The sequence below is a fragment of the Carassius carassius genome, chromosome 38 (genome assembly GCF_963082965.1).
Source record: "Carassius carassius chromosome 38, fCarCar2.1, whole genome shotgun sequence".
Lineage (NCBI taxonomy): Eukaryota > Metazoa > Chordata > Actinopteri > Cypriniformes > Cyprinidae > Carassius > Carassius carassius.
In genome coordinates this window covers 3,996,454-4,009,027 of record NC_081792.1, presented here as the reverse complement: position 1 = coordinate 4,009,027, position 12,574 = coordinate 3,996,454, and the positions used below count along the sequence as shown (strand labels likewise).

General features: G+C 37.0%; 2 non-coding genes across 2 annotated transcripts; both read right to left on the bottom strand.

Moving 5' to 3' along the window:
- Positions 1-8,023: 8,023 nt before the first annotated feature.
- On the bottom strand, positions 8,024-8,095 carry trnac-gca (transfer RNA cysteine (anticodon GCA)). Its single transcript has one exon. It is a non-coding gene; the product is annotated as a tRNA-Cys (tRNA).
- A 186-nt stretch (positions 8,096-8,281) lies between these two features.
- trnac-gca (transfer RNA cysteine (anticodon GCA)) lies at positions 8,282-8,353 on the bottom strand. The gene has a single exon. It is a non-coding gene; the product is annotated as a tRNA-Cys (tRNA).
- Between the last annotated feature and the right edge of the window lie 4,221 nt (positions 8,354-12,574).

The window sequence follows — 12,574 nt, the reverse complement described above, 5'->3', positions numbered from 1 at the left end:
ACATCTATGCAGAAAAATGCTCTTTCATTGAGCCATACCCCCACAGACTTCTGTGCTTAGAGCCAAAGATTAAGTTAGATCCTACGATTCAACAATATCAAACATTGACTGCTTCACTGTAAACTCAGGTATTTGGTTACTCCAAATCTGAATCAACAACTCTACAATTCAAAACCTCCAAATAAGAAAAGTCCAAAGGGGACACCCAGATTTGAACTGTGGTCGACTTGATTACAGACTCACTTTGAAATCATGTCGTTGATTATGTCAAGCAAGCCAGATCCAAAATGTAGACCTATTGATCTGCAGACAAATGCTCTGTCGTTGAGCTATAACCCCGTACTGCATGAGCACAAACCTCAAAAGTGAATTCATGTCAAGGATTTGTTTATTCCTAGTAGGGCCAGACAAATTAGGCACATGGAATGAACCTGGGACCACTTGATCTGCAGTCAAATGCTCTACCACTGAGCTATACCCCCACAGACTCCCTGGATCATAGCCTCACACAAGATGACAGACTCACTTTTGAATAAAGTTTTTGGATATGACAAGCATGCCAGATACAAAAAAGAACCTCTCGAAAAGATGTGCCATTGAGTTACAATCACATACAGAATTTTTCTATATAGATATGTTTGCACTTATTACTAATCTGCCAAATCCATAAGCGGCACTCAGATTTGAACCGAGGACCTCTTGATCTGCACTCAAATGCTCTACCACTGAACTATACCCCCACATCTTTGCAGAAAAATGCTCTTTCATTGAGCCATACCCCCACAGACTTCTGTGCTTAGAGCAAGATTAAGTTAGATCCTACGATTCAACAATATCAAACATTGACTGCTTCACTGTAAACTCAGGTCTTTGGTTACTCCAAATCCAAATCAACAACTCTACAACTCAAAACCTCCAAATAAGACAAGTGCAAAGGGGACACCCAGATTTGAACTGTGGACGACTTGATTACAGACTCACTTTGAAATCATGTCATTGATTATGTCAAGCAAGCCAGATCAAAATAGTAGACCTATTGACTTGCAGACAAATGCTCTGTCGTTGAGCTATAACCCGTACTGCATGAGCACAAACCACAAAAATGCCAAACTGCAATTAGGCACATGAAATGAACCTGGGACCTTTTAATCTGCAATCAAACGCCTTGCCATTGAGATATAACCCTGTACAGTATGAGCACAAAAAGGCAGGAAGATATGGCTACACATATACCTAACATTCCAAATCCAAAGGGGACACCCGGATTTGAACCGGGGACCTCTTGATCTGCAGTCAAATGGATTTGTTTATTCCTAATATGCCAAGCCCAAATTAGGCACATGGAATGAACCTGGGACCTCTTGATCTGCAATAAAACGCCGTGCCATTGAGATTTAAGAGCACAAAAAGGCAGGAAGATATGGCTACACATTTTCCTAACATGCCAAATCCAAAGGGGGCACCCGGATTTGAACCGGGGACCTCTTGATCTGCAGTCAAATTTTTTTTTTTTTTTTTTAAGAAATTTCAATCAATAAAATACAATAGATTAAACACAAACAATAGAAAATACAGAACATTGTACATTACATATCTCTACATTACACATCTTTCCTTTACATAGATAATTTAAAAATCTCCTTCACTTCCTGGCAGCTTCCACATTAAATCATTTAAAACACAATAAACTTTTGGGGTAAAAACATCATAAAAAGAGTCTAACATATTTACACCTTTAAAGTACACATACAGTCTTTCAATATATAATTCTGTTTTTCTTTTAAACACCCTCCAAACATCCAACACAATTCTTTCCTTTTTAGCCACAGTTCTTCTGTCCCATATTGCACTTTTCATTAGCATTACACACAGATTAATGAAACTTTTGTTTTGACACTTTTTTTCCCAACCAAACATCACAACTCTGTTTAATTCCATTACATTTTCATCCCACTCCTCAGTCACATCTTTAATTAAACATTTACATTTCCTTAAAAAGTCCTCTAGCTCTCTACAATGTAAAAACATATGTAAAATCCCCTCTTCCTCTTCCTGGCACACTTTACACAGAGCATTTTCTTCCATTCCTATTTCATTTAAAATAACATCAGTAAAAACCACTTTATGCCTTATAAAATACTCCAAACATTCCAATTTTGTTTCCACACATTTCCCCGTCATGTTTCTCCATATACACTCTTTTTTTAAATCTTTGAATTTCTGCACCCAGTAACCATTTGCCATCGGCTCTTTAAAAACATCATCTCTAAAAGCACAATAAATCATTTTCACAGTACATTCCTTAAAATCATACAGTTTTTCCCCTAATTTCACATGAATACATTTCTCTTTTGGCTCTCCTTCCATACTTTCTATTCTTTTTATCCACTCTTTAGGTATTGCATTTTTAATGATTTCATATTTATTTTTATTACTTGTTCACTGTAACCCTCTTTTGCCTCCTCCATTGCATCTACAATAAATTGTGTAGGTAAAAACCCTTCTTTAAATTCATACAAAACATCTCTCACTCTTGTTATCCCCACTTCCATCCATTTCTTTAAAAAAATTCCTTTGTTTTGTTTTAAAATGTTTTGGTTTAAAAACAGAGGTTGATTTAAAATATTTTCTCTCCCATGTGGATCATACTCAAGTCTATCTAAAAATGTTCCCCAGGCACTAAACATTTCCCTATAAAACTCTGGTAAGCACTCTGTCATCCAATTCTTTGTTTTCATCCATAAAATCCCATCCCACCATGTTAAAATCCCCACATTTGTTTAAAAAATATTCCATTGTCTTTTTCCATGCAGTTTTGTGACCATCATCTAGATATTTTTTTACTATTTTAATTCTTAAGCTATTTTTTCTCTGTTCAACATTAATCCCATCCCTCCTTTCCCTACTTCTCCTATTAATGTACTATATGCAGTGTTGGGGAGTAACTAGTTACATGTAACGGCGTTACGTAATTTAATTACAAAATTATTGTAACTGTAATTAGTTACAGTTACTAAGAAAAAATGAGTAATTAAATTACAGTTACTTATGAAATTTTTAATGATTACAAAGGGGATTACATTTGAATATTTACACACATCCACATACAGATTTAACTGATGTCTTTCCCAAATTGCACTGACTATTTTGAGACATACCGTCCTAATAATTTCCGGGATGCGGAAATACAGTTTGGTTCGTAGAATCCAGTCATAAAAACGAAATGCCTAACGCGGACGGAATATGCCACATTTTGGATGACTAAATCAAAAGTAGGTCAGTACACTTGAATCAAAACATGACATGGACTAGTGTCTGTGAATATAAAGCCCCAAAAATGCAATATATGACTTGCACATTCTGCGTGTCTGTGGAAATCAGGCGCGGACTGGACACCGGGAGAACCGGGACAATTCCCGGTGGCCTGGCAGCCGATTTGGCCCGCTATTTAATATCATTATTGTATAATTGCCTGCCGAATGTACTAAAGCGATCCTTTGTGAATCCGGGATCACAAAGGATCCCGGATTCTATAAGTCATGAATTGTTAGTCATGACTCGCGCGCTCTCCGTGCCTCCGCCAAACGGTTTGGATCAGACTCAGAGTAATCAATGCGAGAGAGAGAGAGAGAGAGAGAGAGAGAGAGAGAGAGAGAGAGAGAATACAGTGGACTGCTGGAGCAGAGAAGCAGAACTCCTGTTCAGGGTTTCAGGTCAGTTTCATCTGTAAAGATGCTTTTTTGTCTTTGTTTTTTTTATTTATTTAATCAAGCAGCAGCACGTTGCTCATCAGTCATCACTCAAAATACTATATAAAGGACATCATTATTATCTGTTGTAATGTTACAGTAGTAATTTAGCTGAAAAAAATTCAGATTTTTTTTATAGGTTTAGGGGGAGCTACGACAGACAACAACACAACCCTTACGAAAATTAACATTTTAATATTTAACTATAAATCCAGAGAAAATGGTTACTATTGTTTAACTCTGATAACCAAAAATGTAAAATTATTTTACAAATGTATTTATTTAAAAATAAATACAAATCCATTTGCAAAAAAAAAAGGTTATTTTACTTTTATATAGGCTAATAAAAGCATGTTAAACTTTTGTAAGGAAAAAACATGACTCGTGTACAGTATTAGGATTTTTCTATAAAGATATTGTAGTATTGTAGAGTATTGTATTGTAAAGATTAGTTTTGTTCAATCTTGAGTATTAAAGTCACGAGAGAGATGGATAACAGGGCAAAATTAAGAGACTGAAGAGAAAAATGGAAATGAAGGTGCAGTTCAGGAGAGAACTTTTAATTATTTAGCATGTCCCCAAATTAAAGATTTAAACCTTTTTTTATGTCAGGTCCAAACAAAAAATAGTTTTGTCCATGAACAGGTTTGTATGAGTTTGAATTTTCCAGTCTGAATTTTTTCCCAGTCCGCCCCTCCTGTAAATGAATGGCAAAGACATGTTTTCATTTACTACACATAGGTCTACTGAAGCTCGCAGTGTTTTCAACCTCTGCCGCCTCAATATTCCTCATAATTCCTAAAACTGCTCTGTGTCACTTCATGTGCATTTTACTTATTTTAGGAAAACTATCATCATATACAAAGAGACAGCAGTTTAAAAAAAACACCAATATTTCAGGAGTTTATTACACAGAATACGTCACATGCTTATTAGATAACTGTATTTAAGTTGATGTATATGCTTTTATTTATTATTCTTTAATTTTCACAAATTTATAAAAGTAATCAAAAAGTACTCAAAAGTAATTAGTTACATTACTTTAATAAAGTAATTGAAAAAGTTACACTACTATTACATTTTAAACAGGGTAACTTGTAATCTGTAACCTATTACATTTCCAAAGTAACCTTCCCAACACTGACTATATGCAATTCTTGACGGTTTACTATTCCATAAAAAATCTAAAAAACATTTTTTCAACCTTTTCTCCACCCACATTGGCATAGCAGTCACATATAAAACATACCACAGCTTAGACACCATTAACACATTTAATATTAAAACCTTCCCTTTTAAACTTAATGTCCTCAATTTCCAAAAATAACCTTCTTTCAATACCTCCTACTATTTCTTCCCACATTTTTTCTTTAACATTCCTTTCTTCTTTTCCCATTAGAACACCTAAAATCCTTATTTCTTTTGTTTCTTTAAAATGAAATTACTCTGTTAAAACAGTCACTCCTCCAAATCTCATATATATAGTTTTTTCTTCATTTATCTTACCTCCTGATCCCCTACAAAACATCTGTACTACTTCCATTACTTTATTAACACTCTATATATCTTTAACTATTATTGTCGTTTCATCTGCATATTGAAATATTTTTTCATTTCCCCCACTTCCTTCAATGTTTATCCCTCTTATGTCTTCGTCTATTTTAATAGCTAATCCCAATGGTTCTGCAACTAAAGAATATAAAAGCGCTGATAATGGACATCCTTGTCTTATTGATCTAGTAATTTTAAAACATTCAGTTAAAAAACCATTACACTGTATTCTTGTTATTGCTCCCTAATATAAAATTGTAATCCACTTGATAAAATTTTCCCCAAACCCGTACCTTCTTAAAATTCCAAATAAATATTCATGCTCCACTCTATCAAAAGCCTTTTCGAAATCCAAACTAATAACATATCCTTTTTTGTTTTTTTCTTTCATATATCTTATCCCATCTATTATACTTAAAGTTGTGTCCGCTATATCTTTCCCTTTAACTCCATACACTTGATTTGTTTCAATGATGGTTGGCATTACCTCTTTCAATCTGTTGGCTAAAACTTTTGTTAAAATTTTCAGATCTGTATTCAACATTGTAATTGGTCTATAATTTTTTAAGTCTACTTTATCTCCTTTTCTTTTATATATCAACTTTAATAATCCCATCCCCATTCTCTGATTCATTTCCTCTTTTTTAAAGATCTCTTCATATACTTCTTTTAAAATACTGGTTAAAAAATCTTTAAAAACAATATAAAATTCACTCCCCAAACCATCTATACCTGGACTTTTATTTTTGTTTAATTCACTTATTGTTCTTTTTATCTCTTCTTCTCTTATCTCTTCATCACACTCTTTTTGTCTACTTCTCCTACTGTTGTTTTTATTTGCTTAAGTAACTCCAATTTCTCTTCTTCCTTCAACCCCTCAGTACTAAACAGGTTCTCATAATATGCTTTTACTTCTTTTAATATTTCCTCATTTGTTTCCACCACTACACTATTTTTTCCTCTTATTTCTTTAATCATTCCAGCTTTCCCTCTTATTTTTTCTAGATCAAAGAAAAACTTTGTACATTTTTCTCCCTCCAAAGTATATTTAGCTTTACTTATTAGTCTTGCGCCTTCATATTTTTTCTCTTCCATTTCTTTCAATATTCCCTCCAGTTCTTTTATTTTTTGTATATCTTTCCCATTCTCATTTAATTCCTTTTCCAATTTTTCTCTTATTTCTCTCTCCTTCTTCCTCTTACATATCTGTATTAATTTGCAATACTTTATTGTGAATTTTTTAACTAAATATTTAACATTTTCCCACCATATCCTTTTATCTTCACTGTACATTTCATTCTCCTTTTCTTTTTCAATAATTTCTTTAATACTTAAAACATACTCCTCATTCTTCAAAACCTCTACATTTAAAACCCATACACCCGGCCTTCTTTTCACTGAACTCCAGTCTACTTGCAAAAAAATTGGTTTATGGTCACTTAAGCTTGATTCTTCATATTTAATGTTACCGATAAATCCTTCAATGTGCCTTGTACACAAAATAAAATCAATCCTTGTCTTACACATAAAATTCCCTACTAATTGCCTCCTTGAATATTCTTTCTTTTTTTCATTTCTTTCTCTCCATACATCAATCATATTATTTTCTTCCATTAATAATTTCAGTTCTTTTCTTCCTTTATCATTTTTAAAAACCATTCCCTCACCCATTTCTAATTTACTGAAAACGGTATTAAATCACCCATCATAATAACTTCTTTATGCTTTTTTAAAAAATCTCGTAATACATTAAAATATTCCTTCTTTTCATTCTCTACAGTCGGTGCATGAATATTAACTACAATAACTTTTTTCTCCTCATACTCCATTTAAACCGCAATACATTTCCCATCTACGTCATTATATATTGTTTTACATGATACCCCACAGTTTTCTTTTATTAAAATCGCAACTCCTCTTCTAAGCCTCCCATCACCATTGTTATATAAAATCTCTCCGCTCCACCTTTTCCTTATTTCAGTCATGTACTCTTCCCTCCAGTTAGTTTCTTGTAATAAAATCACATCCTCTCCTTTACACATTTCTTTCACCTTTTCAAATTTACCCATGTCCATCAATCCCCTTGCATTAAAAGTAACACAAATTAAAACCATTAAAATAAATAAAAATAAATACATAAAAACCATTATTTTCCATCTTCTCCCTCCAGCCCTCTTAACACTTCATATCGGTAAACTCACTTTTATCACTGTAAACTCAGGTCTTTGGTTACTCCAAATCCGAATCAACGACTCTACAACTCAAAACCTCCAAATAAGACAAGTCCAAAGGAGACACCCAGATTTGAACTGTGGACGACTTGATTACAGACTCACGTTGAAATCATGTCGTTGATTATGTCAAGCAAGCCAGATCCAAAATGTAGACCTATTGATCTGCAGACAAATGCTCTGTCGTTGAGCTATAACCCTGTACTGCACGAGCACAAACCTCAAAAATGAATTTCTGTCAAGGATTTGTTTATTCCTAATATGCCAATCCCAAATTAGGCACATGGAATGAACCTGGGACCTTCCTAAAAGGCAGGAAGATATGGCTACACATATTCCTAACATGCCAAATGCAAAGGGGGCACCCAGATTTGAACCGGGGACCTCTTGATCTGCAATAAAACGCCGTGCCATTGAGATATAACCTCGTACAGTATGAGCACAAAAAGGCAGGAAGATATGGCTACACATGTTCCTAAAATGCCAAATCCAAAGGGGAATCCGGATTTGAACCAGGGACCTCTTGATCTGCAGTCAAATGCTCTACCACTGAGCTATACCCCCACAGACTCCCTGGGTCATAGCCTCACACAAGATGACAGACTCACTTTTGAATAAAGTTTATGGATATTACAAGCATGCCAAATACAAAAAAGATCCTCTCGAGAGGATGCACCACTGAGTTACAATCACATACAGAATCTTTCTGTATAGATATGTTTGCACTTATTCCTAAACTGCCAAATCCACAAGGGGCACCCAGATTTGAACCAGGGACCTATTGATCTGCAGTCAAATGCTCTACCACTGAACTATACCCCCACCACATCTTTGCAGAAAAATGCTCTTTCATTGAGCCATACCCCCACAGACTTCTGTGGTTAGAGCCAAAGATTAAGTTAGACCCTACGATTCAACAATATCAAACATTGACTGCTTCACTGTAAACTCAGGTCTTTGGTTACTCCAAATCCGAATCAACAACTCTACAACTCAAAACCTCCAAATAAGACAAGTGCAAAGGGGACACCCAGATTTGAACTGTGGACAACTTGATTACAGACTCACTTTGAAATCATGTCGTTGATTATGTCAAGCAAGCCAGATCCAAAACGTAGACCTATTGATCTGCAGACAAATTCTCTGTTGTTGAGCTATAACCCCGTACTGCATGAGCACAAACATCAAAAATGAATTTATGTCAAGGATTTGTTTATTCCTAATATGCCAAACCCAAATTAGGCACATGGAATGAACCTGGGACCTCTTAATCTGCAATCAAATGCCGTGCCATTGAGATATAACCCTGTACAGTATGAGCACAAAAGGCAGGAAGATAAGGCTACACATATTCCTAACATGCCAAATCCAAAGGGGGCATCCGTATTTGAACCGGGGACCTCTTGATCTGCAGTCAAATGCTCTACCACAGAGCTATACCCCCACAGATTCCCTGGATCATAGCCACACACAAGATGACAGACTCACTTTTGCATAAAGTTTTTGGATATGACAAGCTTGCCAGATACAAAAAAGAACCTCTTAAGAGGATGTACCACTGAGTTATAATCACATACAGAATCTTTCTATATAGATATGTTTGCACTTATTCCTAATCTTCAAAACCGGGGACCTCTTGATCTGCAGTCAAATGCTCTCCCACTGAGCCATACCCCCAAATCTTTGCAGAAAAATGCTCTTTCATTGAGCCAAACCCCCACAGACTTCTTTGCTTAGAGCCAAAGATTAAGTTACATCCTACAGTTCAACAATATCAAACATTGACTGCTTCACGGTAAACTCAAGTCTTTGGTTACTCCCAATCAGAATCGACAACTCTACAACTCAAAACCTCCAAATAAGACAAGTCCAAAGGGGGCACCCAGATTTGAACTGTGGACGACTTGATCACAGACTCACTTTGAAATCATGTCGTTGATTATGTCAAGCAAGCCAGATCAAAATAGTAGACCTATTGACTTGCAGACAAATGCTCTGTCGTTGAGCTATAACCCGTACTGCATGAGCACAAACCACAAAAATGAACTTATGTCAAGGATTTCTTTATTCCTAATATGCCCAAAGGAGGCACATGGAATGAACCTGGGACTTCTTGATCTACAATGAAACGCTGTGCCATTGAGATATAACCGCATACAGTATGAGCACAAAAAGGCAGGAAGATATGGCTACACATATATTTTTTATAGCGTTTGAGCTCCGTCACTATATTCTTTTCATTGACTATTTTTAACTTAAAAATCAATTTTATACATCATTGTTTCCGTTTATATAACGTGTGAATATATCCTCTATTGTATTCTACAACAAAAACAATCAGAGCGCCTCGCTATCACTAGTTTTTTTTGATCTCCCGGGTCCGCTACTAGCTTTGAGCCCATTAGCATCAGCAAGCGTGGTTGCTGCTAACTGCGCTTACATTGCTAATACTCTATTCACACACATTACCACTGCTGTACTCACTGTTACTTGCTTTAATGGCGAATGAATGTCTCCACTCTGTGCAGCTCAAGCTCGAGGCCGTGGGGAAGCAGATTTGCGACCTGGAGGAAAGGCAGGCCCAGCTGAGAGAGCGGAGAGCCGTGCTGGAATCATCCCGGGCTGACGCTTACAAGTCCGGGGTAAGTATACAGCGTGCTTCTAACAGTCCCACCACGTCTACTCTGTGTGTTTCTCTGCACAGGCCCGGTGCACCCAGGACGCGATCTTCCCAGATGTCCTTCACTGCGACGCCGGGACACCACGGACCCTGGGTGCATCCACAGCGGAGGACGCGAGCCGGGTCACGGGTGACGACTTCTCCCCCTCCTGCCTTCGACATCTCCATCCGGAACCGCTTCGCTCCCCTCCGGGAAGACAGGACGCGACGCTGTGATCATCGGAGACTCCATCGTCCGACACGTGAGTGCTACGTTAGCCGAAGGTAAAGTGCACACTCATTGTTTGCCTGGTGCTCGTGTTCTCGATGTTTCTGCGCAGATACCCGCGATCCTGAAGGCCGGCGAGAGCCCCAGAGCGGTCGTGCTTCACGCCGGGGTTAACGACACCACGCTGCGGCAGACGGAGACGCTGAAGAGGGACTTCAGCAGCCTGAACGAGACGGTTCGCAGCACGACGCCCACGGCGACGTTCGTCGTTTCAGGACCACTGCCCAGGTATCGACGAGGACACGAAAGGTTCAGTAGACTTTTTGCTTTAAATGAATGGTTGTTGTCATGGTGTAAAGAACAGAAACTGCTATTTGTTAATAACTGGAATCTTTTCTGGGAGCGTCCTAGGCTGTTTCGCGCTGATGGATTACACCCCAGCAGAGTCGGAGCGGAGCTGCTCTCTGACAACATCTCCAGGACACTTCGCTCCATGTGACTAGTAAGACAATTCTCAAATAACTATTATGATGAGTTTTGTTCCACCCACTTAAATGATAAAAGTACTTGCGCTGTAAAAACTATTAAGACTGTGTCTGTTCCCCGAATAGTGAGGTCAAAATATAATGTAGGATCTAGAAAATATCTTATCGTAATTAAACCAGAAAAATGTAAAGTAAATGAACAAAAACAATTTTTAAAGTTTGGGCTCATAAATATTAGATCACTCACACCCAAAGCAGTTATTGTAAATGAAATGATCACAGATAATAGTTTTGATGTACTGTGCTTGACTGAAACCTGGCTAAAACCAAATGATTATTTTGGTCTAAATGAGTCTACTCCACCAAACTTCTGTTATAAGCATGAGCCCCATCAGACTGGTCGTGGCGGAGGTGTTGCAACAATATATAGTGATATTCTCAATGTTACCCAGAAAACAGGATACAGGTTTAACTCTTTTGAAATACTTCTGCTAAATGTTACACTGTCAGACATGCAAAAGGAATCTAATGTATCTCTTGCTCTGGCTACTGTGTATAGACCACCAGGGCCGTATACAGAATTCCTAAAAGAATTTGCAGATTTCCTCTCAGACCTTCTAGTTACAGTTGATAAGGCGCTAATCATGGGAGATTTTAATATTCACGTTGATAATGCAAATGATACATTAGGACTTGCGTTTACTGACCTAATAAACTCCTTTGGAGTCAAGCAAAATGTCACCGGGCCCACTCATCGTTTTAATCATACACTAGATTTAATTATATCGCATGGAATCGATCTTACTGCTATAGATATTGTACCCCAAAGTGATGATATTACAGACCATTTCCTTGTATCGTGCATGCTGCGTATAACTGATATTAACTATATGTCTCAGCATTACCGTCTGGGCAGAACTATTGTTCCAGCCACCAAAGAAAGATTCGCAAATAACCTGCCTGATCTATCTCAACTGCTATTTGTACCCAAAAATACACATGAATTAGACGAAATTACTGACAACATGGGCACTATTTTCTCTAATACATTAGAAGCTGTTGCCCCCATCAAATTGAAAAAGGTTAGAGAAAAACGTACCGTGCCATGGTATAACAGTAATACTCACTCTCTCAAGAAAGTAACTCGTTTTCTTGAACGCAAATGGAGAAAAACTAACTTGGAAGTTTTTAGAATTGCATGGAAAAACAGTATGTCCAGCTATAGACAGGCTCTAAAAACTGCTAGGGCAGAGCATATACACAAACTCATTGAAAATAACCAAAACTATCCAAGGTTTTTATTTAGCACAGTGGCTAAGTTAACAAATTACCAGACGCCACCTGATTCAAATATTCCACCAACGTTAAATAGTAATGACTTTATGAATTTCATCACTGATAAAATAGATAACATTAGAAATACAATAGCGAATGTAGATTCTACAGCGTCTAACACTTCAGTTTCATCCATCGCACCCAAAGATAAACTGCAGTGCTTTACAAATATGGGACAGGAAGAGCTAAATTAACTTATCACTGTATCTAAACCAACAACATGTTTATTAGATCCTGTACCCACTAAATTACTAAAAGAGCTGTTACCTGTAGCCGAAGAACCGCTTCTCAATATCATTAACTCGTCGTTATCTTTAGGTCACGTCCCAAAACCA